The sequence below is a fragment of the Cryptomeria japonica genome, chromosome 3 (genome assembly GCF_030272615.1).
Source record: "Cryptomeria japonica chromosome 3, Sugi_1.0, whole genome shotgun sequence".
NCBI lineage: Eukaryota > Viridiplantae > Streptophyta > Pinopsida > Cupressales > Cupressaceae > Cryptomeria > Cryptomeria japonica.
Genome location: NC_081407.1, coordinates 320,071,487 through 320,099,335, shown reverse-complemented (window position 1 = coordinate 320,099,335; position 27,849 = coordinate 320,071,487). Strand labels below are relative to the sequence as shown.

Sequence of the window (27,849 nt, the reverse complement as noted above, 5' to 3'; positions counted from 1 at the left end):
TAACCACATGGGTGAACCATTGGAAAATGAACTTAGAACATTCATGGAAAACAATGATAGAAAAACTCAAGCTCTAATAGAGCAAAATGAAAAAACAAGTCAGGCTTTGCTTCAAGCCTTACAAGATATGAATACCACCATGAACACTCTTAGAAATCATTCCAATGGCAGAGAAGAAAACTCTAATCATTCTGAAAACACTCATAACACATCTTCCAGCTCCAGGATACAAAAACCCAATTTCCTACCTAGAGAGGGAAATAATAGGGAAGAAACAAATAACTCCTCCATGAATAACACAGAAGAAATGGCCATGGCCTATGCTAGATTAGGGCCAGAAGTAAGAGAGATTGTATCTTTTAGGGAGTTTTGTGAAGCAAAGAAAAATGAGACCCCTAGGAGAAAACCATTCAGCAGGGATCTAAAAGACAAGGTAAATAAACTATCAATACCTAACTTTGATGGCTCCGGAAAAATATCAGCCCAAGCATGGATACAAAAACTTAATACATATTTAAATCTCAGCCCCATGACAGAAGATGATGCAGTCCAATTTGCCATTTTACACCTAGAAGGTTTAGCCCATGAGTGGTGGTATCATGGCACCCTCACACAAGGTCATGATGGTATAACAACATATGACGAGTTCACTCAAAAACTCATTAAGAGATTTGGGAGGAAACACCCACAAAAAGATTTCAAAGAATTAACCCTCTTAAGACAAAGGGGAACAGTGGAGGAATACATCACTGAATTTCAAAAAATTTCCGTAAGGGTCTCAGGAGTGGATGAGGACAGGCTCACCTATCTTTTTGTGGAGGGACTCAAAGACTCCATTAAAGGATTGATGAGAGCATTAAAACCCCCTACCCTAGACAATACCATAGATAAAGCTTTGGGCCTAGAAGACACTTCAACTTGGGAGAAACCCTCCAAAACATTCACTAAAAATACACATACTAAAGAATGGCCTAGGAAGGGAAACACCTTTAAAGAAAGGGAAGAGCTTAAGAGAAAGAACGTATGTTACCATTGTCATAAGAAATGGGAATATGGTCACAGTTGCAAAGAGGGAAATGAAAGAGATATGCTTAAGAAAAAAAATCTATGCTTTAAGTGCAAAGAAAAGTGGCAACCGGGTCACATATGTGGGAGGAAGAGCCAAGCCCACAACTTGGAAGCCTTATCTAGTGATGAAGAAGAAGAACTCAATGAACCCCCAAGCAAAAGAGAAAAAATTACCGAAGAGGTGCAAGTATCATTAGCAGCAATTTCCGTAGCCTCAAAACACCATCCCTTTAGAATCAAAAGTGCGATCAAAGGGCAAAGAGTAATTGCACTACTGGATAGCGGGGCTACCCACAACTTTATTGATAAAAGCTTAGTTAAGAGATTGAAGCTGACAACACAAGAATTTAAGGGTTTCCAAGTAGCCCTTGCCGATGGATCCACTTCCTCATGTAACCAAAAAATCCTTCAATTGAGCATAACATTAGGGAAATACCCTACCAAAGAAGATTTCTATGTGGTCGAGTTAGGGGATTCAGATGTAATCCTAGGAATTCCTTGGATACATTCCTTGGGAAGATTCTATCTCGATCACCCCAAATTGGAACTATGTTTCACTCAAAATGGATAGGAAGTGTTAATCAAAGGGTTGCATGATGGCACAACCAGAATGGTAACCTCCAAAAGAATGGAAAGGATTTTTAGACATAGTCAAGGGGAGTGGGCTGCCCAATGCATGATACTAGACCAAAATTCAAACCAAGGGGAAGCCATTCGTGTTGATATTAAACCCATTATTAGAAAACATAAAAGGGTGTTTGAAGACATCCCAAAAGGACTGCCACCCAAGAGAGGATTTGAACACACTATTGAACTTGAAGAAGGTGCCAAACCAGTGATCTCCACCCCTTATCGCCACCCAAGGGGCTATAAGGAAGAAATTGAGAAAGCTATCAAAGAGCTTCTAGAAATGGGACACATTCAACCTAGCTCCAGTCCTTTCGCCTCCTCCGTTGTACTGGTAAAAAAGAAGGATGGGACCATGCGGATGTGCATTGATTATAGAGCACTCAATAAGAAGACTATAAAAAACCGATACCCCATCCCTAGGGTGGACGAACTTATAGATGAATTACATGGAGCAGTATACTTTTCAAAAATAGATTTGAGATCGGGATACCACCAGATAAGATTGAGGAAGGAAGATGTTCCCAAAACAGCTTTCCGATGCCACTATGGTCACTTTGAGTTTTTGGTCCTTCCATTTGGCCTTACAAATGCCCCTGCCACCTTCCAGTCATGCATGAACCACATCTTCAGGGGACAGTTAAGGAAGTTCCTGTTAGTATTTTTTGATGACATATTGATTTACAGCAAAACTTGGGAAGCACACTTAAGACATATAGATGAAATATTGGGCCTACTTGAACAACATTCTCTTTTTGCCAAAATGTCAAAATGTGAGTTTGGGATGGAAGAAATTTTGTATCTAGGTCATAAGATCAGTGCCCATGGAGTTAAGGTGGATGAAGAAAAAATTGAAGCCATCAAAAATTGGCCAAAACCCCGAACCCTCACTCATCTCAGAGGTTTCCTAGGTTTATGCAGCTACTATAGAAGATTTGTTAAAGGATTTTCGAAGCTAACTTCTCCCTTAACAAATTTAACTCAGAAAGGAGCATTCTTATGGTCAGATGAAGCCCAATCCGCATTTGAAAAACTTAAAGAAGTAATGAGTTCTTGCCCCGTCTTAGCAATTCCGGATTTTTCAGCACCTTTTGAGCTTTATTGTGATGCCTCAGGAGAAGGCATCGGAGCTGTCTTAATGCAAAAGAAACATCCCATAGCCTTTGAAAGCAGGAAACTTCGAGACACAGAAAGAGCCTATTCAGTTTATGATAAAGAAATGCTAGCTATTATGCATGCAATAGAGAAGTTCAAACAATACCTGATCTGTGGGAAGTTTATAGTTAAAACTGATCATAATAGCTTGAAGTTCTTTCTCAATCAAAAAGATTTGAATGATAGACAACAGAAATGGGTGAGTAAACTTCAGGCATATAATTTTGACATAGAATATATGAAAGGGAAATATAATGTTGTGGTCGATGCCCTCTCAAGGAAACCCTACTTGGGGTCTTTATCAGTCCTATCTATAGATTGGAAGGCAGCTCTAAGTACCGATTATGCCAAAGACAAATTCTCTAGCAGCATTCTAGAGGGGAAAGAAACAGATGAGAATTACCGGGTAATTGATGACCTCATCCTCTACAAAAACAAAATCTATGTTCCATCAGGGTCAAATATGAAAGAAGACATTATAAGGACTTATCATGACCTTCCTTTAGCAGGACATCAAGGGTATTATAAGACCTACAAACAGATCAGAGAAAGATTTTCATGGAAGGGGCTGAAGGAAGATGTACTGAGGCACACCCAAGAATGCATGGTGTGTCAAAGAAATAAAGAAGAACACACTTTTCCCTCAGGATTACTCCAACCACTACCCATCCCAAATCAAAAATGGGAGAGTATATCCATGGACTTCATAACAGGACTCCCAAAAATTCAGAATAAAGATTGCATATTTGTAGAAGTAGACAGATTAACAAAATATGCACATTTTATGGCCATTCCTTCAAGTTTCGGAGCATCACACGTAGCCGACATCTTCTTTAAAGAAATCTTCAAGTTACATGGTTTACCCAAGAATATTGTGAGTGACAGAGATAGACGGTTTCTTAGCATATTTTGGCAAGAACTATTCAAACTAGCAAGGACAGAGCTAACACCAAGTACCAGTTATCATCCACACCCCGATGGACAAACGGAAATCATAAACAAATGGATAGAAGGTTATCTAAGGAATTATGTTTCAGGTCAGCAGAATGCTTGGGTGAAATGGCTACATCTTGGAGAGTATTGTTACAACACAACACATCATATGTCAATTCGAATGAGTCCCTTTAAAGCCCTCTACGAGTATGAAGCAACATCCTTTGGGGATCTCATCCGATCGGAAAGTCATGTACCAGGTGCAACAGATTTCCTCAGGCAAAACACAGATATCATGAATGCCCTTAAAGATAATCTTCACCAAGCACAGAACCAACAAAAACTTTATGTGGACAAAAAAAGGATTGAAAGATCTTTTGAAGTAGGAGACTTGGTATTTTTGAGGCTCCAACCCTATAAGCAGTCATCCATTAAAATCAGTGGAGCTGAAAAATTGAAGCCACGATTCTATGGTCCTTATAAAATTTTGAGAAGGATAGGTGAAGTAGCCTATGAATTGGAGCTACCAGATCACAGTAAAATACACAATGTATTTCATGTATCCCGACTAAAAAAGGTTTTGGGTTTACACATTTCCCCTTGTACCGAGCTACCCCCAATTGATAATGAAGGGAAGTTGATTTTGGAACTTGAGCTCATCCTTGACAAGCGAGAAAGGAAATTAAGGAGGAGAACCATAACGGAGTATTTAGTCCAATGGAAGAACCTTCCAAAGGAAGATGCCACATGGGAGGGAGATGAGACCATTAATCATCTTAATCCCAGATTGCTTGAGGACAAGCAAATTTGAGTGGGGAGGACTGTCATAACCCCACATTTTTGTAATTATAAAAGATAACATTTTTAATTAATCGGAAATGACTCCTTGTTTTATATTAATGAAAAAATCATGTTTAACTCTTGATTTAGCTTTTACCATAATGTTAAATGAATATATAATTAATTAATGATGTATACTAAATAAATATAAAACTATAATGCATTATTAATTAATATATAATTATTATTATTATTATTATTTATGGATGCATGTAATAAATCAAAATATAAATCTACAATAAAATAAAGGGGACTTAATACATTATAAACTTTGTTAAGAAAAAAAGAGAGACTTTATAATCTCACACTTCAATTGAAGGGGACCCTTTTTAATAATAACCAATACACAATTAAACGATTAAAAACTTACCCCCAGCAAAACGTAGGTGTTACGGTGCGTTTAATCGTGGAGGCGCCGCAAGGGATCTCGGGCGGAAACGGTGACTCCAACAGTCACCGTGTTTACTCCCTCCTCAGCCGTCGCGACCCTTGACAAGTCCGCCTCAACCCCCCCCCCAAGTATTAAAGGGTAAGTCGTGGACAAGAGAGAGAAAAAGGCACACGGACGCAGACGCACAGAGGACGAGCGAACAGAATACGAGGAGTTAGCGCAGGATAATAGCGAAGGGACCAGGTAAGAACTATGACCCGATAATGTTCATTTTGCAGTAATAAATAAGGAAACCTAGGCAGGAAAGATAGAAAGTTAAATGCTAAACCAATGTATATAGTTTCATTAATTCAGTATATAGTATATGAATGGTATAAAAATGTTAGGAGGCTAATATAATAAAGATCAAAAGTATATATATATATATATATGGTTGTGCAAGTGTGAATAAATTTTCATGAATAAACAAGTTAATAAATAAGTTAATAAATAAATTGATTAATAAACTACAACTCCTGATTAAGGAATAAACAACATTATGCAATTAAGGACTAATAGGTATGATATGCGTTACTACCAAAATTATGAATAAAGCAATTGCATATCCAAACCTAGTGGGGTAGATGAGGAATTAGGCAACAGGGATAGCAGGAACTAGGCCTCTGCCAGGTAGGCCACCCACTGCAGTTGACAAAGGGCTTCTGACAGTAGGGCCAAGGGGGAGTGTTCCGCCCTTGGGCCTGATAAGCGCTACGGGCATCCTAATGTAGCTTATCCTTTTTATCCCACTAGGAATTAAATATGGAATTGACTTATTGATAACAAATGAACTCAAATGAAATTTTGACTAAATTACACCCTAGATGAATTAATCAAACATTAAAATTCATTGTTTACGTGTTTTCTTAGATTTGCGAAGTTGGGACATTACAATCTTCCCTGAATTCTTGATTCCTTCTAATGCCTCTGTAACTTCATCCCCGATGAAGTGCCAGCATTTCTAGAAAAAGGCGGTTGGGAATCCATCTGGCCCAGGGGCCTTGTCTGGATTCATTTGGAAAAGGGCTTTCTCAATTTCTATCTAAGAGAATTTAGCATTTAATAACTGATTATGATCCTTATTTATTATCTTTGGAATGCTCTTGAGTACTTCATTCTGCAAGGGTAATCTAGAGCCATCCTGATTGTTAAAGATGTTCATAAAGTATTCAATTGCTTCTGCACCTATGACCTCCAGGTTGTAGCTGGGAGCCCCAGACTTGGTTTTAATTTTAGTAATTCTATCAACTAGTCTCCTCTGCTTAGTGATGTTATGGAAGAACTTGATGTTTTTATCACCAGACTCCAACCAATTTTCTCTGGACTTTTGCTTCCAAAAGATTTCTTCTCTGGCCAAGGTTTCCTCATATTCTGTTAATAAGGATTTTTCCTTCATGTAGAGGTTATTATCCATCCCAAACCTAATGACCTCTTCATTCACTTCATTTAGTGCTACCTCTATTTCAGTTTTTTTCTTAAAGAGGTTCCCGAACTGATTTCTATTCCAGGCTATTAGATTTTGTTTAACTGATTTTAATTTAGTGATTAATTTGAAGGGTTTAGAGCCCCTATAACTCTAAGTTCCGTCCACCATTTTTCTATTAATTTTAAAATGTTTTCATCTCTTAACCACATTAATTCAAATCTATAAGGACTTTCAGAGGAAGGGATGGATTCAGAGATGAAAAGTTGGACCGGGAAATGGTCAGAACCACAGAGAGGAAGGATTTTTGCTTCAAAAGTATTTGAAATGTTGGCAAGATTTCCTCTTATAAAGAATCTGTCCAGCTTTTCTGCAATGTTACAAAAACCTTTCCTTCTATTATTCCATGTGAACGAGTTTGTTTCTGTTTTAATCTCCATGAGGTTGCAGTTGAATATCCAATCTCTAAGATCAATGGTGGCCTAGTTGACTCTTTTAATGCCCCTCGTTTTTCTGATGGGTCAATAATGGCATTGAAGTAACCTCCAATGATACATAATTGATCTGGGATAGAGGTAAGGAATTGTTCTATCTCATCCCAGATTTTCTTCTTGTCTTTATTTTGAATAGGTTCATAGATATTGAATAGAAAAAAGTTTAAATTACTCTTTGAGCTACTAATCCTGCCACATAGCCAGTTTGGGGTCTTATAAAGAAGGTTAAAGACCACTATCCCAGGATCCCATATTATTGCTAACCCTCCTGAAGCCCCATTGGTTGGGGAGCCTTCCAAACTCCTTATACCCAGTTTTTTGGCAAATATTTCTAACTCATCTTTGCTTAATTTGGTTTCTTCTATCATAATTATATCTGGGTTAAATTTAGTTATGCAGCGTTTTAAGATACGTTGCTTGTTAGGGGCATTCACGCCCCTAACATTCCATGTAAAGAGTTTCATTTCTCCCTGGGAAGGATCATCACCTTTCCTGCATGAAAGAGATTGGTTGAAGTAGTTTGGCCCTCAACCTTGGCCGCTTTACTAATGAGTTCTACTATTGATTTCCTACCTCTTCTTTTTACCTCTTTTGCACAATCCGGGGAATCAATAATGTCTAGTGTTTTGGCTAAGCCCAACTCTTCTTCCCCATTACCCATAGAGGCTTCGACTTCTAAAATTTTAGCCTTTGAAATTTTCCCTTCAAGTAGACCTGACATTAGTATTATTTTCTGATAAGCCAGTTCCTCCTCATCCGCTACTTCATTTATAAAGGAATCAGTCAAGTCATTAACTGTTTAATTTCCCACATACTCCAAAATGATTTTATTCTCCTCGGTGATTCTCCTGGCATACTCAACCTCCGTTTCCTCTGTATCGATTAACAGGGGGCTGATGAGTGGTAAGTCAGAGACACCGATTTCATGTGTGTTCTCTGTTTGGATAACCTTTTCCGAGCTATGTTCTATTTTCAAAATAAAAATCCACATCTGTATTCTCACTGGAGTGAGCCTCCATGCACCATTTAAGGAGGGTTTGGTCACCCATAGGAGGGATAGGAATGTCTTGGTCCATTAGTGATGGGATTTCAGATGCATTCTCAGAGCTACAATCTATTTCCCCTTCCTCCAATTCTAGGGTTGGGGTTTCTCTTGGAAGTGGATTTTTTTCTGGGTTGCTCTCTGTATTTATGTTTGTTGATTCTGTGTTGGCAGTTTTTCTCTCCCTAAGTGTTTCCCTAACTTCACCACTTTTAGTCAAGCTCAGGGTGGCATTTATCGTTTCCTCCGATGTTATTTTTTGATTTTTATTGTGATGTTTAGGGCTGGGGAGGGTTAGGCAAGGTAAGATTACATCAATTTGGTCCATCCTGCCCTTATATATCTCTGGTCTTACCACATACATCGAATGGTTATTTATTATTTTAATAGGTTCCAAGCTTACATCTTTTATTTGCAATTTAGCCATTATTCTGGCTGTAGCAAAGTTTCTATAATTTTTTTCAAAACCTACAAAACCACCCAATGAATCCCCTATTCTAATCAGGCAATGCTCATTAAGAAGTTCAACTGGGAGGTTTTGCAATTCCACCCATCTAGGAACTAAGCAGTTCTCAAACATTTTAGGAGAGAAATTTTGCCTCCATTTAAAAAACGAAAACTAGTAACCTTTGAAGAAACAAGTTTGACTATTGAGTAAATTTTCCTTGAGTTATAATGAATTGTAGAGAATAAACAGAAAATTATCCTCTAGGGTTGTGATACTTACCTGTCCCTTGGTGGTCGAAACTAGCCACTGGCTTATATCTGAGGAGGAGACGCCATATCCATACCATTTTCCGAACGACCCCCGTCTCATATATTCTTCCCAAAGGCTATATGTGTATTGATTGCTGATAATAATCGTTTTTTGGTCCCGTTTGGGATAACTTTTTGCTTGTTGCTCCTCTCTGCATCTCCATCTTTTGTTTTTTGGGTGTAAACCCGTGGAGGGTTCATATGGGGTTTTGCCAAGGGATCTACCCTAATCAGTTTTTCTCCTAATTTTGTCAAATTCGCTCCAGTGACGACAGAATTGCCTGGAGGTGAAGACTTTTGTGGAGGCCGCCTATTGGTCATCCCCATTCCTATCTTGTGATGGGTACCAAGAGCCGCACTAGGGTTCCAATGATTCCTTTCCCAGCCAGAGACTCCCGTGGTGGGAGCATGATTAATTCTTTGAGATTTTGAGGCCACAAAGCTGATTGGAGAACCCCTGGGAACCCTAGCCACCTCCTTGCACCTTTGATTCAAAGAAATCGGAATGGAATTTACCCCCGTAGCGCAGGATTTTAAGGCCTCAAATCTGTTTGCAGATCCTACCTTGTTGAAATGGGCGAAGTTTTGGGGTTGTCCTGTTAGCCCAAGAGAGTGCTCGGCAATTACATTAGATTTCTTCTGTCTTGTTCCATTCTAATTTGTAGTCGAGATTTTTTGCAACCCAATTTTCGTGGAACTGAATTTTTGCAGAGCCATTTTAACTCCCATTATTACGCATGTCCAATAATCATCTTGAACTTAATTATTAGTTTAAGATCATATATTTTTTAATTATATTTATGTAATATTAATTATAATTAATATTAATAAAATAACTACATAAAAAAAAATTAACTTTATGATTAGATGTTATAAAATTATATTGTATATATTAAAATGATTAAAAAAATTATGATTTTCAAAAAGTATTGATAAAAAATAGAATGATTTCAATAAAAAATATACAAAATTATAATTATAAAAGATACATATTTGGGTTTAATTTTTTTAATAAAAATATTTGTTGTGTAATGCTTGTAAGAAAATATTTTAACTATTTATTAAAATTTTTATTTCGTTTCAATTAAAATCAGTGTGAATCAAATCCCTTTACAATAGTTAATCGATTTTATTACCTAAATTTTCAAAAATTATTAAAATTTATATATATTTATAAAAAAAAAATCACTTTATTTACAAGATTATCAATAAAAAATTAAAAAGGTTATTTAAAATAAACATTTAATTTTTAAATATAAAGAAATCTTAAAAAAAGCCTATAATATCTAACATTCCTATAAATTTGCTCCTATAACCCAAATTTTTTTCATCCAATCATGTTGTAGATAAATAATTTCTAGTTTAAAATATAAATATCAATTTTATAAAAATCAGGTTTATTTTGAAAAGGAAAATAATAATCACTTTTGATTGGTGTAAAAAATTAATTAATTAGGCTTAAGTGAATGCAATAGTATTACCTACGGCAAGTACTAATAATAGTATATTAATATAATAATATATTAATACTATAATAATAATATAATAATTTTTTTTTTATTATAGTATTAGTATACAATTATAATATTAATATATTATTATTTTGTTATAATCAGGTATACTATAAAAATAGAACATTATAATGGTTATATTAAATATCAAAGTTAAAAAATAATTAAAAAATCAATGAAAAACCCTAGCAGAAAAGGTAAAAATCATATTGCCAGAAAAACTTACCAAAATATGCAGATCCCGACCGCTTCATTATCAAATCACAGGCTGCAGGTGGAAGAGTCGGCTCAAGAGTCATTAAGGGTTTTTCACAAGCCAAAGACACAAAAGGTCAAACAAAAAAAATTTGAAATCAACGACAAAATCCTTAAATCCTACCGGAATCACAATTCGCAACCTAGAAGCACTATGTTTGAATCTGCAAAGTGTCAAAATTTGTCAAGAAAAATGATCAAAATCATTGGGCAACGATTCGATAAAAAATAACGAGTTTTTTGAGGGAAAAAACGGCATTCTACAAGTTTCACAATTTTTACCAGCTATTTTGATTTTTTGCCGATTTTTGCTTCTTTGCTCAGAGTATTGGTAGACTCCAACTTTAAGTGGGATATTGGTCCTGAAGATGTGGCCCACGTTAATGAGGAGGTGAAACCAAAGGGGTTCATTGTGATTCCATTGGATGAGGTGGACCATCACAATGACAATAACTCAGTGGAAGACTCTAATTTTGATGCCGTGTTGGAAGATGCAGATCAATGGCAGCAATGTAATTTGGTTTTTTTTGTATTTTGATTTTACGTCGTAATTGAAAGTGAAACTATATGGCAGTAGTACAGCCTTTGGGCATTTTGTTATTAGTTTATAAATTGTATGTTATTTTTTAATATTGCATGCAGATTGACAATGAAAACTGAAAGCACTTTGAATTAAGTATTAATGTTTGAAATTTTGAGTTAATGACTCAATTGAACACAAATTTTACATGTTAAGGTTCTCTAATGTATACATGCATGCTTTATACATGTTTTCATATGAATATAATGTATATATGCATGTTTTATCTATGCTTTCATATGAATATTTAAAATTTCCCTATATATTTTAAGTTTTCCTATATTTTATATAGTCATCCTCTTTGTCATCCCTTAGCCATCCCTAAAATAGGCTTGAAAAATCGGGGGCATGGAAACACATCCCCGTGTCCTGGAAACTCGGGGTAACATAGGTTGCTTTGTATATCATTTTATAACTCTTTTTGCATTTCAGGTTTGGCCACTAAAAAAATGCAAATAAATATGATTTATTAGGTACTTCCAATGACTCCAAAAAATACATTAAGAAATGATCACATTCAGTCATATTTAATATCAACATATTTCTCTGCAAAACAGCAGAAAAATGTACCTCTGCATATCTTATTTATGTAGTAAAACAAAGTAGTCCTATTGTTGGCAGGTATAAACAGAAATTCAAAAAATACATTACAAGATCAGACAATTGAGGAAACTATTAATACTACACGTAAGCTGATGTGGGATCCCCATCTGATGGCTGGAAACAATAGTAATAATAATTTATTACTTACCTCACGACCAACTAGAGTCAATAATACTGTTCCAAACCCTCCAGCAAAGATCCCCTTCTGAATGGAAGAACCCAGAAGCTGAACAAACAAGGCTAATACAGCCACCCCCACTGCAGTATAAAGAGCATTTGTAGTGAATTCAAATCCAAGCTGCAAAAGCAAAGAAATGTATGTAAAAACTAAGCAATCTTGTCTGGCAAGGAAAGAAATGTAGAAATTTCTGACTCAAATTACAAACTGATGCTGAAAAACTGAAACAGCAATGATTAAAATGTACTGTAGAATAATAAAACAAATGATGATAGCATACATTTCTTGTTTCTAGAGTATTCTGGTGCTCCATGGCAGATTTCTGTACCTGCTGAAGCATGCTGCATGGAATTATATGGAATATTTGATTATTTAATATAATCTACGGGCATTATGCATCAATATGCTTCAATAACTTACCTAATCGTACAATATGCAAATGATAAGACAGTTGATAGTGATTTGTGATTTACCAAGATGTACAATATGCAAACGCCAGGACAGTAGAGAGTGATCTCACAAAGTTTAAGAGGCGCTGCTTGATGGCTTGGTTTGTTTCAGAGGAAGCCACAACAGGATCAAATGCCCTGGCCAGAAATCCATTCCTCTAATATAAATAACACTTTTCTTAACAACTACCAATGTGTCCCAAATCTAAGCATTCAAATTCAAAATACTCTAAGCATTAGATAAAATGGCTAGTAATGTAATGCAGGCCCCAATAAGCACAGTAACAATGTTAGACCTGCAATGGTATTATTACCTACAAATCAACATTGCACCAACCCATAGAAAGATTGGCCGCAAATAAGATGCCATAAAATAATAAGTTTTGCTCTTCTTCCAATTCCCAGCATTCCGCTGCAAAAGTTCATGGTTTTAGTCATACTCCAACTTGAAATGGCACTAAAGTATAATAGAAAGTGTTACATGAAAAGAACATTATTTTTCAGCTCTAATATCAAATTTGTGAATAAAATCATTTTGTAAAGCTTACAAAAAAATTGTATGGAAAATTTAATGACATTCAACAGACATATCAGTGTCAATATTCAGGTTTTAGTTTTGAGAACATACACGAAACACAACATGACGAATCAACTGCAGAAATGGCCCAACACCCCATGCAGCAAATACCATGAGCCCAACTGCAGGAGCACATTGCAGTATAAGTGGGCTCTCCTGCAAAGAATTGTAAACCCTGCAGCACTAAGTAAACTTGTCAAGTAAGTATTTTTTCTTTTTGGGGCGGTCTAAAATAAAGTAAAATATATGTACAAATGCACCCTTCGAAAAACAATATGCTATAAAATACAACTACATATACAGTGCCATCTAAACGCACTTCTCTTTCCTATACCATCTTTACTCATATATTGCTGGTTAATTAAGCCCTGAATAGATCCAAATGAAAATAGTCATAATGACCAGTCATATTGCTGTTCTCAACAATATTACCAGCAGAATTTGTGATGCAGTATATTTACACCAGCATTGCACTTATGCCTTGCTGAAAGTGCCAAGATTATTCTTAAAAGTACAAAAACAGTCAACCCCAAAAGCTAGCTAGTGATTTCAACTATAATGCTATCACAGTAGATCTTTTCAGTTTGCCACAGGAAAAATAACATTAATAAAAAACGTGGACATGAAAAGTAAATAGCAGAAAATCTCATATGATTTTGGATTACCTGGTCAATAATACTGCACAAGTTTTGATGGAAAGTAACACTGCATCTTTTGGTTGTCCTACTTGACAAGTGACAATATTGTGAACATTAGGGATCGCACGAACTGGCACAATTATTTTGTGGAGCAACTTTGGGCTCCAAGCATTGTGTCTCTGCAAGGTAACCCAGAATAACATATGTTAAAAACATAAATTTGGTAAATATTTGCTGCAAACAAATTTTTAAGAATAGATCCTATGGAAAAATATTGATATTAAGAAAATTCAGGGCACATCAAATGGAAGAATAAGCTACTACTTGCAGAAAAAAGGATTAAAATAACATCGAACCATTTGTTGTGACAGACTATAAATCTAATTAGTGCAGTATAATAAAATTTGGTAAAATTATCTCTATATCAAAAGAGACAATGATGCCACTTAATTCATGAAATGTTAACACCGCAAGTGGATAACTTGCAGTCCAGATAGATGGAAACTACAAAGAAATTGATTCCAAGGAAAATTAAAATACCAGAGTGGATGTTGAGAGCCCATGACTCAACATGCACATCCGATCTTCTAATGCTCTGAATTTGTGTAAAATTTTGTTGGCCTGCAACAATTAAGAAATAAGTCAACCTTACTTAATACAGATGAACTTACGAACCCCACCTCACCTTCCTATCCAACCCCCCATTTGCCCATCCTTAACCACATGCTGGCCTGAGCTCACACCTAGTCTGGATTTGACAACATGCTGAAAGGCAGAAACCAGCTTGGATTCTTACCTAGGATATCTTAATGGCATCTACCACTGAGTCCTTCACAAGTTCTATTTTTACTAGAATGCAAAATTACCTTACAACACAGACATCATTTTATCCTTGCTTGAGTTATGTTTGGCAACTCAGGCTAAGAAAGAGAGAAAGAAAGAACATATATTAATTTCCACAGATGACAAAATAAGTTAATATGACAGAGAAATACAGCTGGCTTAGAGTGGACAAAAGGAACACTCAATATGCATTAATAAAGTAATAACCAGTAAAGAACAAAAAGAATGGAAAATTGTCCACCTGAAATATGTGCACAAGGATATATAGGTGGCTAAAAGATTACAACAGAATGTTAATCGTTCAAAGGTAGAATCAGAAACATTAGTTGCACTTCCAATTTAAAGAAAACCCAGTGAGCTCAGAAGTGTGTTCTAGAGATCCACCACAAGGTAACATGTCAAATGCTAATAATCAATTTATTTCAAAACCGCTGACAAAATTTGTAAAGATCTTTCTCTTCAACCTTTGTCAAATATTATTGTTCGCAGATTACAGCAAATGCATGTCAACCTAGGTAACAAAACTGAGAGATATAATGGCAAAAGATGCAATCCATCAGCAATTTAACCAATATTATTTTCTCATCCCACCCCAAAATACCAAAAGCAGCAATCAAGTTCTCACTCCTGGTCTACTGGTGTATTGATGTAGGCTTATAGCACCTAGCCATTGTCCTCCTAGTAGCTGTTGAAAAAGCCACTTCATTTCACAGCTGGTAGTGTTTATTCATCCCAAATGGTAATGTGGAAATTAGGGTTTAGTCAAAATCATGAAACTAATTAATTTGCAATCAAGTTTCAGCCAGTGCAAATGATTTTACATAAAGCAGACAGCAAGGTTTCGGGTACAGGTATGGGAACAGCATAAACTGCACCATTTTTTCAAAAAAAATCTACAAGGATACAGACATACATCTAAATACTAAATAATTAAATTTAAAGGAATTAAACGATTTAAGCAAGTGTCCAAGTTGTCCTTTCTTGGCACATGAAATTGAAGATGAAAATTCTAGGTTACAAAAAACGTGAGAACAGAAAAAGATCATTAAGCTTAACATCACCACCAGTGCTACCACACTTGGACTCAGCAGTGACCTGGCAGACTGAATGTTTGCTTGGATTTGAACTCAGCAAAAACTTGGCACTGGCTTGGCAATTTTAGAAAAACATAGTATATACATATTTTCTAAGGAAATAGATATTTTTCTATGCATTCTAATCTGGAACAATTTTAACCAACTAGACTTAACAGACTGGAAAAAAAACTGGCATACCTCATTTGGGCCTGCTCAGACTTGGACTGAGAAGACTCACCGAGTACTCAGAAAGTCCTCTAACTAAATGCCAAAGATTAAGAGTTATTTTGTCTCCAAGATCTTTAAGAGTCTTCTATATTTTAAACAAATTGAAGATTGCAGATATGGTGAGAACATAAAAGGTGAAAAGTATAATGTATCCAACACAAAACGTATAGAATGGTGTTTGCCTCCAAAAGCTTCAAGATCCAATGCTGAGCTTAATGTTTGCCATCCACATAACCTACCTAATCCAAATTCGGATATGCAGTTTAACCAATGATAGCATTATTTATGTGTTAGAATGCAAAGTGCAATGATATTTTAAAGTGCTTCTAGATATTCTTTACAGCTTTCCAATGAACTGTGGGGAGTGACAAATTGTGAGGCAACTCCAACTACATAGCTTATATACAATCCAGTTCTGGCATAGCCTATCACTTCCCTCCTACTTGTGTAGTGGTATATTCACTAGTTTGTAGTCTCAATTTCATATTGCTTTTTCACAAACATTGTGGGTTGTTTGCAATCTGCAATATTTTATCTTTCACTAGTTTGTAGTCTCAATTTCATATTGCTTTTTCACAAAAATTGTGGGTTGTTTGCAATCTGCAATATTTTATCTTTCATTGCATACCATGCAAACAAGTATCTTTAATACATCTATCTAAAAGACACAGAGAGATATCAGTCTCAAGGCACCTACACTGAAATTGTCACATTGGTTAAATAGGTACCTTGAGATTAATTTATTGAGGCATCTTTTAAATAGGTGTATTTAAGATATCTCTGCTACTTTATCTTATATAGAGAAAGAGGGCAGGATGAAGACGGATAACAATCTATTTGATAATAATTATCACAATCAACCACTCCTCTCCTTCTAACCCTAAACATGTATCTTCCATTCCAGTCAATCTGTGTTCTCATGCAAGCTCTTCAATTTCGTGGTGAGAATAGATGATGTGGCTCCAGTTACGGCTGGCAGACTATGTCTTGCTGGTAGCCGGAGCCCTATTTGTAAAGTCCCCTTGTTGAAATAGGATTTATTAATAAATGATAATATTAAATTAAAATATAAAAGAATAAAAATAAAAATTAATATAATTAAAATTTAGTAAAGTTTAATGAATGGTCAAAAGGCATGAAATGAAAAGTTGTGAATCGCTCAAACATGAGATATAAAAGGGAGAGAAGAGAACTTCATTTGGAAAAAAGGGGGAAAAGGAAGAAAGAAGGGAGAAAAGGAATTAAGGAAGCATTAATGGGAAGAAGATAAGGAAGTGACTCTTTCAAAGGGGCAGCAATGATGAAAGGTTGTGACCCTTTCGAAGAGTGGTAATTGTGAAAGGTTGTGACCATTAAGAAGAGGTGTGACTCTCCCTTACATTGGAGGATATGAAGTGGAGAAGTTTCAATTTGAGAAGGTAGGATCCATGGAGTAGAACAAAATATCTGAAGCGTTAAAAGCAGATTTAGAAGCAGACCTAAATCAGAATTATAAGAAAATCTGGAAGAATGATATGAACATTTATCAAAGAGATCAGAACACAAATACAAATCGGCAAACAATAATAAAGCAGGCATCGAAGGAAAAGAAGAGGAAACATTATATCAATAACCAGAGAATCAGAGCTGATGGAATAGAAAGGATTCTCATACACACATATATATATATCCGAGTATAGGTAGCAGATCAGATTGATATAAACAGCAGACCTATGCATTTAAAGAGGGAAACAACATCAAATTGAATCTGTCCAAATTAATACAGCAGACTGAATATACATAAATTGCAATAACTCTACAAGTATATTAGGCAAGATTTAGTGTCCTCCCAAAAGGGGACATTACACTATTCATGGTCATGTGTTGTCTGGAAATTCCTGCACCCACACTTCTAGTGGATCATTGGCAAAGAATTTTGGCTTATCCTAGAAAGCATTGAAAAGTTCTAAGTGACTCTCTAATTACATCTGAGTTGGTTTTGCTCACTGACATGGCAGTTGTGGGCTAAGTCACCAGGTTTGAATTCGAATTCGAAGTTCGACAACTTTGAAATTCGAATGAAGTTCGATGAGGGAAAAATTCGAAATGTATAAAATTCGAATTAAATTCACCATATATAATTTTTAAATTGTTTTAATAAATAAGTAATATATCTATAAAATTGCCTAAATAGTTTAACATTGATAAATAGATTTGAAATCGTTACAAAAAGATGACATATTTATAAAATATAAACCATAGGAAACATATGCTAGGGCATGAACGGCAGCAAAAATGGTAGGCAAACTTCTCCTGCAGGCTGTGACTCACGACAGACTGAAGATGTGTTTAAAAAATATTAACAAAAGAAGAAGGCCAAAAATTAAAAAAATTCGAATTTCAACGATTTTTTTTTTTTTTTGAAGTTCGGCGAATTTCGAACTTCAAGGATGAAATTCGGCCGAACCTGGTGACTTAGGTTGTGGGTAATTAATCACTATCCAATGGCTCTAACATGGTACAGTGTTTAAGGGAATGCCCATTGTTAGTTTTGGGCAACAATGTCTTCAAAAAAGAAACACAGTTTTCAGATTGTAGTTTAATATGTAAGTTTAAAAATTTTGCCCCAGCTTATCAAATCTTCAAGCTCAGATGACTTGGAGCTAGAAGCTACCATTGAGAAGTAGAGAGTTACCGCTGTGTACAAGATTTTTTTCATTATATTCTGATTTTATTCTTAATTTCTTAAGGATGAACATTGATTTCAGGGCAAGGCACCACTTTTAGTGAAGTCATGTATCTAACTTTTAACCCTTTGAAGTAAGACTTCTTAGTGATGTCGGTTTGAGCCATACCAGATTACCTTCTGCTTTTGTTTTAGGTTGACTCATGTTTAGAGGCTATTGGTGAAACTCCAAGCAGTTTATTGTCTCTCGAAGCTGCAGCTTCACATTCCTATAGTGAAGACAAATCCTCAAGCCTATGGAAATGTGAACACCAAGAGGGCACGGCTGGAACTCATCAAGAAAATGTGGACAACTGAGGCCTAATTCATGAGAGTGGGAAACCTCTCCTTATTAAGGCTCTGCCATGCCAACTGGGGTGTTTCTTGAGGTCTTTCACGTGACAATTAAAGAGAAATAAAAGATGAAAAACAAGGCCTTAACAGCCATACCCAAGGTGCTGTGGATCTCTATATTTGTCACCAGACTCATGACAGCACTAGCCGCAAACAAACCTACAAGACCTCCAACAAGCAGATAAAACTTACTCTTGTGCATACACCAAAAGATAACAGCAATATTATTCCCTACATGTGAATCCACTTAGCCATACATAAAACATGCAAGAGAAGAAAAACACTAACATAATTCTCCACCAGTTTATCAACTTGAGCTTGCATAAGATAAGGCATAAATTGCATTATTGAATCATGAAAACATGGTGGAATTTGATCTATTCATACATTGCTTGAAATTATGTGATTATAATTAAATGTGTTTTTCCTCTCACCATCTAGACCAATGCCTAATCACCAAAATCCTTCTAGAAAAATTGCGGCATCAAATCAGGTCAATAATGGGCATCCTGGATCATGAGAGGAAGTAGTTGGGAGCAAACAGTGCAAACACAAGATTTTTGGAGTTCGAGGGTCAGATACTTCATGGTTCTTACCACTTGTCAGGGACCGGAGTTCAGTGGTAACATGGAAGAGTTGCTCGAGTAAGGGAAAGACTGAAACCCTAGCTCCAATCGGTGACTCAATGTAAAGATCAGGAAGTCGAGGTTTGGTCAGTAGGTATGCTGATAGGGACAAGTAAAAACTCCTACAAAGCATGGGAAAAGAGCAAGGTTTGAGATCGTGGCATACAAGGTACCAAATTAAGAATATATCCAAACTTGAGATCTGGTGACACAAAATACATATAACTAGGCTTTGAAGATTTTGTGTTTTTGAAATGTAATCGTTCCACCACAAATTTGCAAAGAGGGCATTTATAAATTTGTAAATAAACTAGAATTGCATTTTTTAAAATATTCTAGTAATTATGAAAATTCCATCTGCCTAATGAAGATAACAAAATTTTGGATGAACTCGCTAAAATCAAGGTAAAGGTGGAAGAGGAAGAGTTGGTTCCCATAGCTTTAATGGGTTCTCTCCAGCTTAGGATACATTTCTTCAAGGTAACTATGCTCAATAAGATTTCCATTTTTAAGAAGATTTGGGATGATTTCATCCAAAATCACCCAAACTTACATCTACTTCTATCAAAACAAAAGATTGTCAAAACCAAGCCCCTCATCAAGAGAATGAGAAAGCTAGTAAGAAAAGACTTGGTGGTAGGATCAAAAAGGAATGGAGGACTCAGATTCTTCTCAACGACGGAAAAAGGACTTGATCAGATCATGTGTTTCAAATGCCAGAAGAATGCCCACTATGCTTGTCAATGTCTTGAGAAGAAAACGGGGTAGGGCAAGCAACAACAATAAAAGAAATTTGCAAGAAGTGCTGAAGCTTCAGCAATGCATGAGTTTATAGTTAACGGCAAACACCATTTCTAGTGTAGGGTGGTATGTAGCTAGTGGTGAATCAAAACACATGACCAAAAAAATAAGGCTTCCAGCAGAATTTGGGAGCAAAAGGCAAATATACAAGTAGAGCTTGGTGGTGATGCTACATATCCTATTAGAAGAAATGAAATTGTTTTTTTTTTTCTAAATGCCTTCAAGTGATGTTCTTGAAATTCAAGATATCCTAAATGTTCCTAGATTAATAAAGAACCTACTTACAATTTTAGCCAAGACAAATCTTATGTGTGTAGGTGAGTTTGATAATCAGCAAGTTATCATCAGAAATACAACCAAGGACCTATCAAGTATTGACTAAAGGTATGTGAGAGGATGGTCTGTATAGATTGATCACTAACCCAATCAAACAATAAGCCTTCATTCATGACAGTGGCAAATTGTGTGTGCTTTGGCACAACAGGCTTGGTCACTTGCACTATGGAGCTCCACTTCTTTTGAGGAATATAGTGTAAGGATTGCTGAACTTAAAGATGGGGAAGACTAGAGTGTGCAAGGGCTATGCACTCAGCAAGCACACCGAAACTATTTTTTCTAGTAATGAGCATAGATCAAGAGGGATTCTTAATCTGATTCATTTGGATGTATGTGGACTTATGTCAGCAAGTTCATTAACAAAAAACATATAGGATGTTTCATTGATTAATGATTCTCCATGGAAGACCTAGATTTCCTTCATGAAGACCAACAATGTGATCATTAAAAAACTTCAAGAGTTCAAAGCTCTTGTGGAAAATCAGATATGTATGAAGATTAAGATTTTGGGATCAAACAATGGTGGTAAGTATATCTCCAAGAACTTTGTTTCCTTTTGTAAAGATTTAAGGGTCGAGAGGGAGTTGATGTGACTTACAAGTTACAACACTCAATAAAATAAATTTGCAAAGAGAAAGAACAGGTCCATTATAGAGACAACAAATCTATGATTAATGATCGAGATTTGCCCATGTTTCTTTAAGAAAAGGCATGCATTTGTGAGTTGTACGTATTAAATAGGTGTCCTCATAGGGTGTTAAAGGACAAGACTCCAAAAGAAGCTTTCATGTGAGAGAAAAATTGACATTTCCCGTTTTCTGGTGCTTTGAATTCTTGTTCACATTCATGTGCTAGAGGAGAAAAGGACTAAATTTCAACCCACTGATTTTAAATGTTGTCTTTGTGGGATACAATGAATCTTCTAAGACTTACAAGATCTATGTTTTGTCACAATGAAAGATTATAGTGGCTAACATATGAAATTTGATGAAGATGTTTGGTCCTCCCAAAGTGTTTTATGAAAGTGAATAGGCGGTTGATCCAAGTTTTGATTAGCAAAATACAACAATATTCACTACAAATCATACAAGTGCTAGTATATTAACAAATACCTCAAAACTAACCTAAATTAGCCAAGAAGCCTAGATCACTTACCCAAAAATTTAAATGACACAAAAACAAGTAGGAGTGTGATATCTAAAATATCCCCTTACTTTTTTTTTCAATTATTTCCATTTACAAACATCACAAAGCACCCGTTAGGGTTAAAAAAGATAATCATAACACTGCTGAAAGGTAACCCTTCCACTTTTTGATCACCAAGAGCCCAATTTGGGAAGGTGAGAGCATACGGTGTATAAGGGGATCGTTAGCTTAAAAAATCCACTGGAAATTACAATGTTGGGCGGCAAGCCAACACCTTCCACTTGTCCAATGGGTAAAAGAACTTTTAACAACAATTTGGCGGTGTAGCCAGCCAATTACAATCCAGAGAGACTAAAGTAAACAACGATCACTCAACCACTTATTCAGTGGGAGGACTGAAAATGATAATAACAATCTACTCAACCGCTTATTCAGCGGGAGGACAGCATTACTATAAGATAAGATAGGCAGCAAAGCCAGCCTCTTCTACTTATTTAGTGGGTCTTGTGATACAATTCAGAATAAGATAGTTGTTAGTACTAGTACTACTAATCAGCTTAACATTACATAGCATGAATTTCAGATTAGAGAATATCACTGTCCATCACTGCAAATGATGTGTTATGCACTCCCAAAGCTACAAAGACTAACTACTCTCAAAACACACTACACACTTCAATTTTCAGAATCTGATATGCAAGAACAGCAAGCTGGAAAACGCAGACCAGCAACACTAAACCACATTAAAATGCTCACAACTCAATCAATACTCCACAAAATGACTCAAAATTGATTACAAATGAAAGTTAGGAGGTAGGCAATCATGCTAAGACCAACAAAATGCAACATACTCACCCAAACATATTTTGTGCGCATCCCAAGGCAGCTCCAACATGGTACGGCTAGGGCAGAAAGTTCGATTTGCAATATAAAAATCAAAACATTGAATTAAGTGCTGAAAACTGACATGAAGAATCGCCTAGGGCTTAGGGAGAGGATGAGCAAATACCCAGAACCAATAGGGATCCACACAGAGACTTATTAAATTAAACATACCTACAGCCACACTGAAAACCAACAACCTGCAACTCACACACTTCACACCAAAAATCAGAAAACATCAAACATAAACTCCTCAATGAACTCCATCTATTCTCCTGAGTGAAGAATAGTCTCATAGTCTCAACTGGTCGCTATCTTTCATCCGAGAAGCTAAGCATTCAACTAGAAGGTAAGCATTCAATCGAAATTCCAGCAGCACTTTGTTGCAATATTCATGGATACCCGCAAAATGAGAGCCCAAGGCCTTTATTTATAATCTTCTCCCCAAATCGAACTTCCTTTCCCTCCAATATGGGATTAAACACTAACATTCAAATTTCTTTTAGTTTGTCTTTCATTTCATTTCATTCCATCTCCTTCCCAAAAATCGCCCAAGTGCATAGATGAGTCACTTTATTGAAAATGCCAATAATATATAAAGTGAGCATTCAACATAAACTTAAGGAAATGACTTAAATATTAATATAACTTAAGCAATCCTATTTAGAAAATTGTCCAACTTGCCTTAAGTTATAATTTAATTAAAAAAAACCATTTTTCATCAAATATTAAACCTGCCAAAACAAGCTCCAAGGATATGGGGAAACAAACTGAGAGAATTGCCCTGCCAGAAATAACCATTGAATTGAGCTACAGAACCCCTACCAAAAATAGCACTGCTATAAATAGCATTTACTAAAAATAGCATACTGCTAAAAGTAGTAAGTGTCCAAAAGACATTTAAACCACATTCAGAATAGCCGTCGCAACTTACCAAATATAGTAAGTTCAAAAAAGTTTTCAGATTCATTTGCATGTTACACCATTGCGAAGCTCTCTAAAAAACCAAAAAAAACCCAGAGAAATAAGTTGCCCTTGCTTCCACTTACTAAAAATAGTAAGTTTGCCAAACTCCGCTACTTGCTATGCATGTACCATCATTGCGAAGCTTTCCGAAAACCCAAAAAGAATCCAAAACCAAAACTGACAAACTCCAACATGCAAGCCATCAAAAATGCTAAAACATCCTCCCAGAGGTAGGAAACCCTAATTTTTGCTCCTGACTAGCCTACAGGTTTTCGAGATAGGCTAACGGCCAACTAAACTGATCACTGCTCAGAAGGGGACATTACAATATCCCCTTTTTGAAATAAGATTTAATAATAAATAATAATATTAAAATATAAAATAACTGATAAAAAACTATAATATTATTATTTAATTAAGTTTAATGAATGGTTAGAAGGCATGACATGAAGAGTTGTGACTCCCTCAAACATGAGATATAAAGGGGAGAAGAGTTCATTTGAAAGGGGATAGGGAGAAACAAGGAAATATTGGAGCATATGAACCAAGGAAGGGTTAATAGAAGTGTTGGGATCAAGGTGTCTCAACCTTAGAGTCCTAACATGTTGAATAATTTAATTATTTGTTGCATATATTGCTATATCTTAAGTTTCTAACTTCCTAATGTCATGTCATCTTTGTGGGACCTTTTGGTGAGGTGGCATCCTACATGGAAGGTGACTATGTGACATGGATCCTACTTTCTAAGAAAGTGGTGCCCATTTTTAGAGTTCCTATTTTTTGGGAGACTAGTGTCACTGGAATTATGACAAGTTTCCATTATGACTATGACGATTACTAGTTCGGTGGAAGAGTCATGAGCAGTTATTATTTAGCAGCTAGCATTTATGGTGATGTTCGCTTTTGACAAGTGGTGTGAGGTAAGAAAAACACCTATTCTTGGTCATAGTAATTTCTATGTTGTACTTACATTGTATTTGGCAAGATGACGATTATGGATGAGATAGGTTTGTTGCTTTGGAAGTTGCTATGTGCAACGTGCCATGGGATTACCAAAATGTTATTTATGACACAACTTACCTCTTAGGCATTCAAGATGATTTTGGAAACCATGGACGCCTACCTCTTTGTGTTGAGCTCTATATATATGTTGATACCTTAGTTGATTTTAAGAGAGGAGAGGAGACTGATTCACATAGGGGTTATGCTGTCAAATTTTCTCCAAAAATAAAGCAAGATGTTTTGGAATGTGGGGTTTTTTTACAAGAAAGAGTTTTCCCCACGTATGTCTATGTTATTCTCTTTTGTCTCATTCTTTTTGTTTCATGATTTTGAGGCATTAAATCTATAAGCCATAATGGTACTGAAATTTTCTTAGATCTATAAATTATATCATCTTTCCTTTAAGGATTTAATCATGGGAAATAAAAAATGTTTGATTCCACTTTTAAGGCATAGTAGTATGTGCTTGTATCGATTTGTTGGTATATGTTTTTTAAAGAATCATTGGATACTGGATGTTCATACTGATCTCAAATGGCTTTTTGGGATGCCCTCATTTCCCTTCAAGAAGAAAGGAATGGGAAAAGAATAAGGATGTGACTCTTCCAAAGGGCAAAAATTATGTAGGGTTGTACTCTTTCAAAAGGTGGTAATTGTGATAGGTTTTGACTCTTGCAAAGGGTAGACATGATGAAGAGGTATGACTTCTCCCTCACATTGAAAGATATAAAGGGGAGAAGAATTCATTTGAGGAGGAGATCTAAGGGAGATCAATTTGGAAAATAATATATTACTCTCAAAAGGCAGCAATAGAGGGTGGTAACTGAATTCTTATGAAAGGTGATCACCCCACTATAAAGTATAAAGGAGAAATCATTTAATCATTCAAGGATCACTTATCAATCATCACTCGTGAATCCACAAAAGCAATCATCAATTATCAATGCCAGCAAACAATCAATCAGCATTATTCAATCATCATTCACCAATATATCAAACCAGCATTCATTACATCATCACTCATCAATTATCTAATCAACAACCACTTAATCATCACTCACAAATACCTCAAATAATCAGTGAACCACGGGGACGCGTCCCCCCCATTTTTGGGCGCGTCCCCCCGTCAGAGACGTCTCGGGGACACGGGGACGGGGACGCGAGGTCCCCCGCCGTCCCGCCACCGCCACCCAAACTCCGTCGGGACGGGGAGACGTCCCCGACGCGGAGACGTCTGGGCGTCTCCTGGGGGACGCCTGGGCGTCTCCCTGTCCCTCAAGAGACGTCCAGGCGTCTCTCGAGGGACGGGGGGACGCCCAGGCGTCTCCCGCGTTCCCACGCGAATAAAGCGCTTTTTTTTTCTTTTTTTTTAGTTTTTTATGACATGTGCTTTTTGGGGGGGGGGGTTAAGGGGTAACCCTAATTGGACGTGGGCCCCACCCTACCGCCCAAAACAACACAAAAGCAAGTTTATTTTGGATTTCACTCTCATTATGCAAAACTGATTTTTTTTCCAGCAGCTTGAAGAGGAGGAACAGCTTGAAGAAGATTGATTGAAGGGGTGAGAAAAGTGACTACAAGCGTGATAGGAGCTAGAAGAAGCAAGAAGAAGAGGAAGAAGAAGATTCTTCTACGTTTTGGAGAGATTTTTCAGCACAAGGTAGGGTTTTTCAACTTCTTCTTGTTTTTTTTTTGTTTTACTTTCTGATTTTCATTGTTCTATGTCATTTTTGGTTTTTTTAATTTTTTTTCCCTATTCATCTTAAGACTCAAAATGAGATTTGATGTTGAATCTTGAGGGCAAAATGATTCATCATTTTGCCCTCAAGATTCAACATCAAATCTCTCTTTTTGAGATGAATAGGAAAAAAATTTAAAAATATATTGTTAAACAAGGCTGATTTTATTTTTATTTTTATTTTTATTTTGTGAAATGCAGTGTCAATTTGAAAATTTCACAATGAGCTCCCAAGGCACGAGTGAAGATAACATGGAAATCCATTCTCATAGTGAGAATGATTCAGAATTTGAACCTGAAAATGTGGGGGGTGACCATGGGGCTGATCCTGGAGCCCAATCTAGTTCTATGGCAAGTGCAGCAGCTACTACAGGTTGCCCTTCAGAGTTGTTGGCACCATATGCTAGGGGTCATTTTGATCCTAAGTCTCCTCTAAAACAGTTTGCTTCACAAATATCAGTACAAGGCACTGCATCACATTCAAGTGGGGGAACAAGGAAGTGGAAGTGCAATATTTGTGACAGAGAATGGTTCGGTAGCATTAGCAGGGTGAATGCACACTTTCTATTTTGGAGAGGAAAAGGCGTGAAACATTGTAAGTTTTTGGAGGAACCCAAACATATACATTACAGAATTGAGTTTAACAGGCTTTGGGGGGTTCCAGATGACACAAATATTTCAATGCCTACTACTTTGTCTGCTAGGGCATCACTTCACGACAGCCAGAATGTGCCAGTGCCACATACTTATCATGCTTCACAGGCAGGAGGAATGATGTTTGGATCTCCATCTACTTCCACTTCTACTACTGCCAAGGCTGGGAAACGTAAGTTGCATACACCACAGAGCAACCCCATTGCTGATATGTTTAATGTGCAGCTGAGAGATGAGATAGATGAATCCATTGGCAATTTCTTCTTTGCCAATGGCATTCCATTTCATGTTTCACGGTCTCCTTATTATAGGAAGATGATAGATATGGTGGCCAAGGGAGGACCATCTTATGTGCCACCAGGGGAGACGAAAATGAGGACCTCGATCTTGGATAAAAGCTATTCCAAGATCAATATTTTGATGGAGAAGATGAAGGCATGTTGGGTGGCATCGGGGTGCAGCATAGTTATGGATGGGTGGATGAACATTTGCCATCGTCCACTCATCAACGTCATGGTCACATGTGTAGAGGGCCCATACTTCCTTAGAGCAGTTGATTGTACAGGGCATCGTAAAGATGCTGATTTCCAGTTTCAGGTCCTCAGGGAGGCTATTGAGGAGGTTGGGCCACAAAATGTGGTCCAAGTAGTGGCAGATGCAGCCTATGTGTGTAGAGCAGCAGGGAGACTCGTTGAGGCAGCCTATAGACACATTTGGTGGACCCCATGTTGTGTGCATGCCATGAACAATGCACTCAAGGACATGGGGAAGATTGACTGGATTAGAGGAGTGGTCACCGATGCGAGAGATGTGCAGATGTTTATCTGCAACCACCACATTTCACATGCACTCTTCAGGACCTTCGCGAAGAAGGAGTTCTTGAAACCAGTTGAGACTAGATATGCATCCTATTTCATTCTCTTGGAGAGAATGA

General features: G+C 36.5%; 1 pseudogene; it reads right to left on the bottom strand.

Moving 5' to 3' along the window:
• The window catches only part of LOC131035950 (mechanosensitive ion channel protein 3, chloroplastic-like), a 75,754-nt pseudogene that overhangs the window by 27,960 nt on the left and 19,945 nt on the right, over window positions 1–27,849 (bottom strand).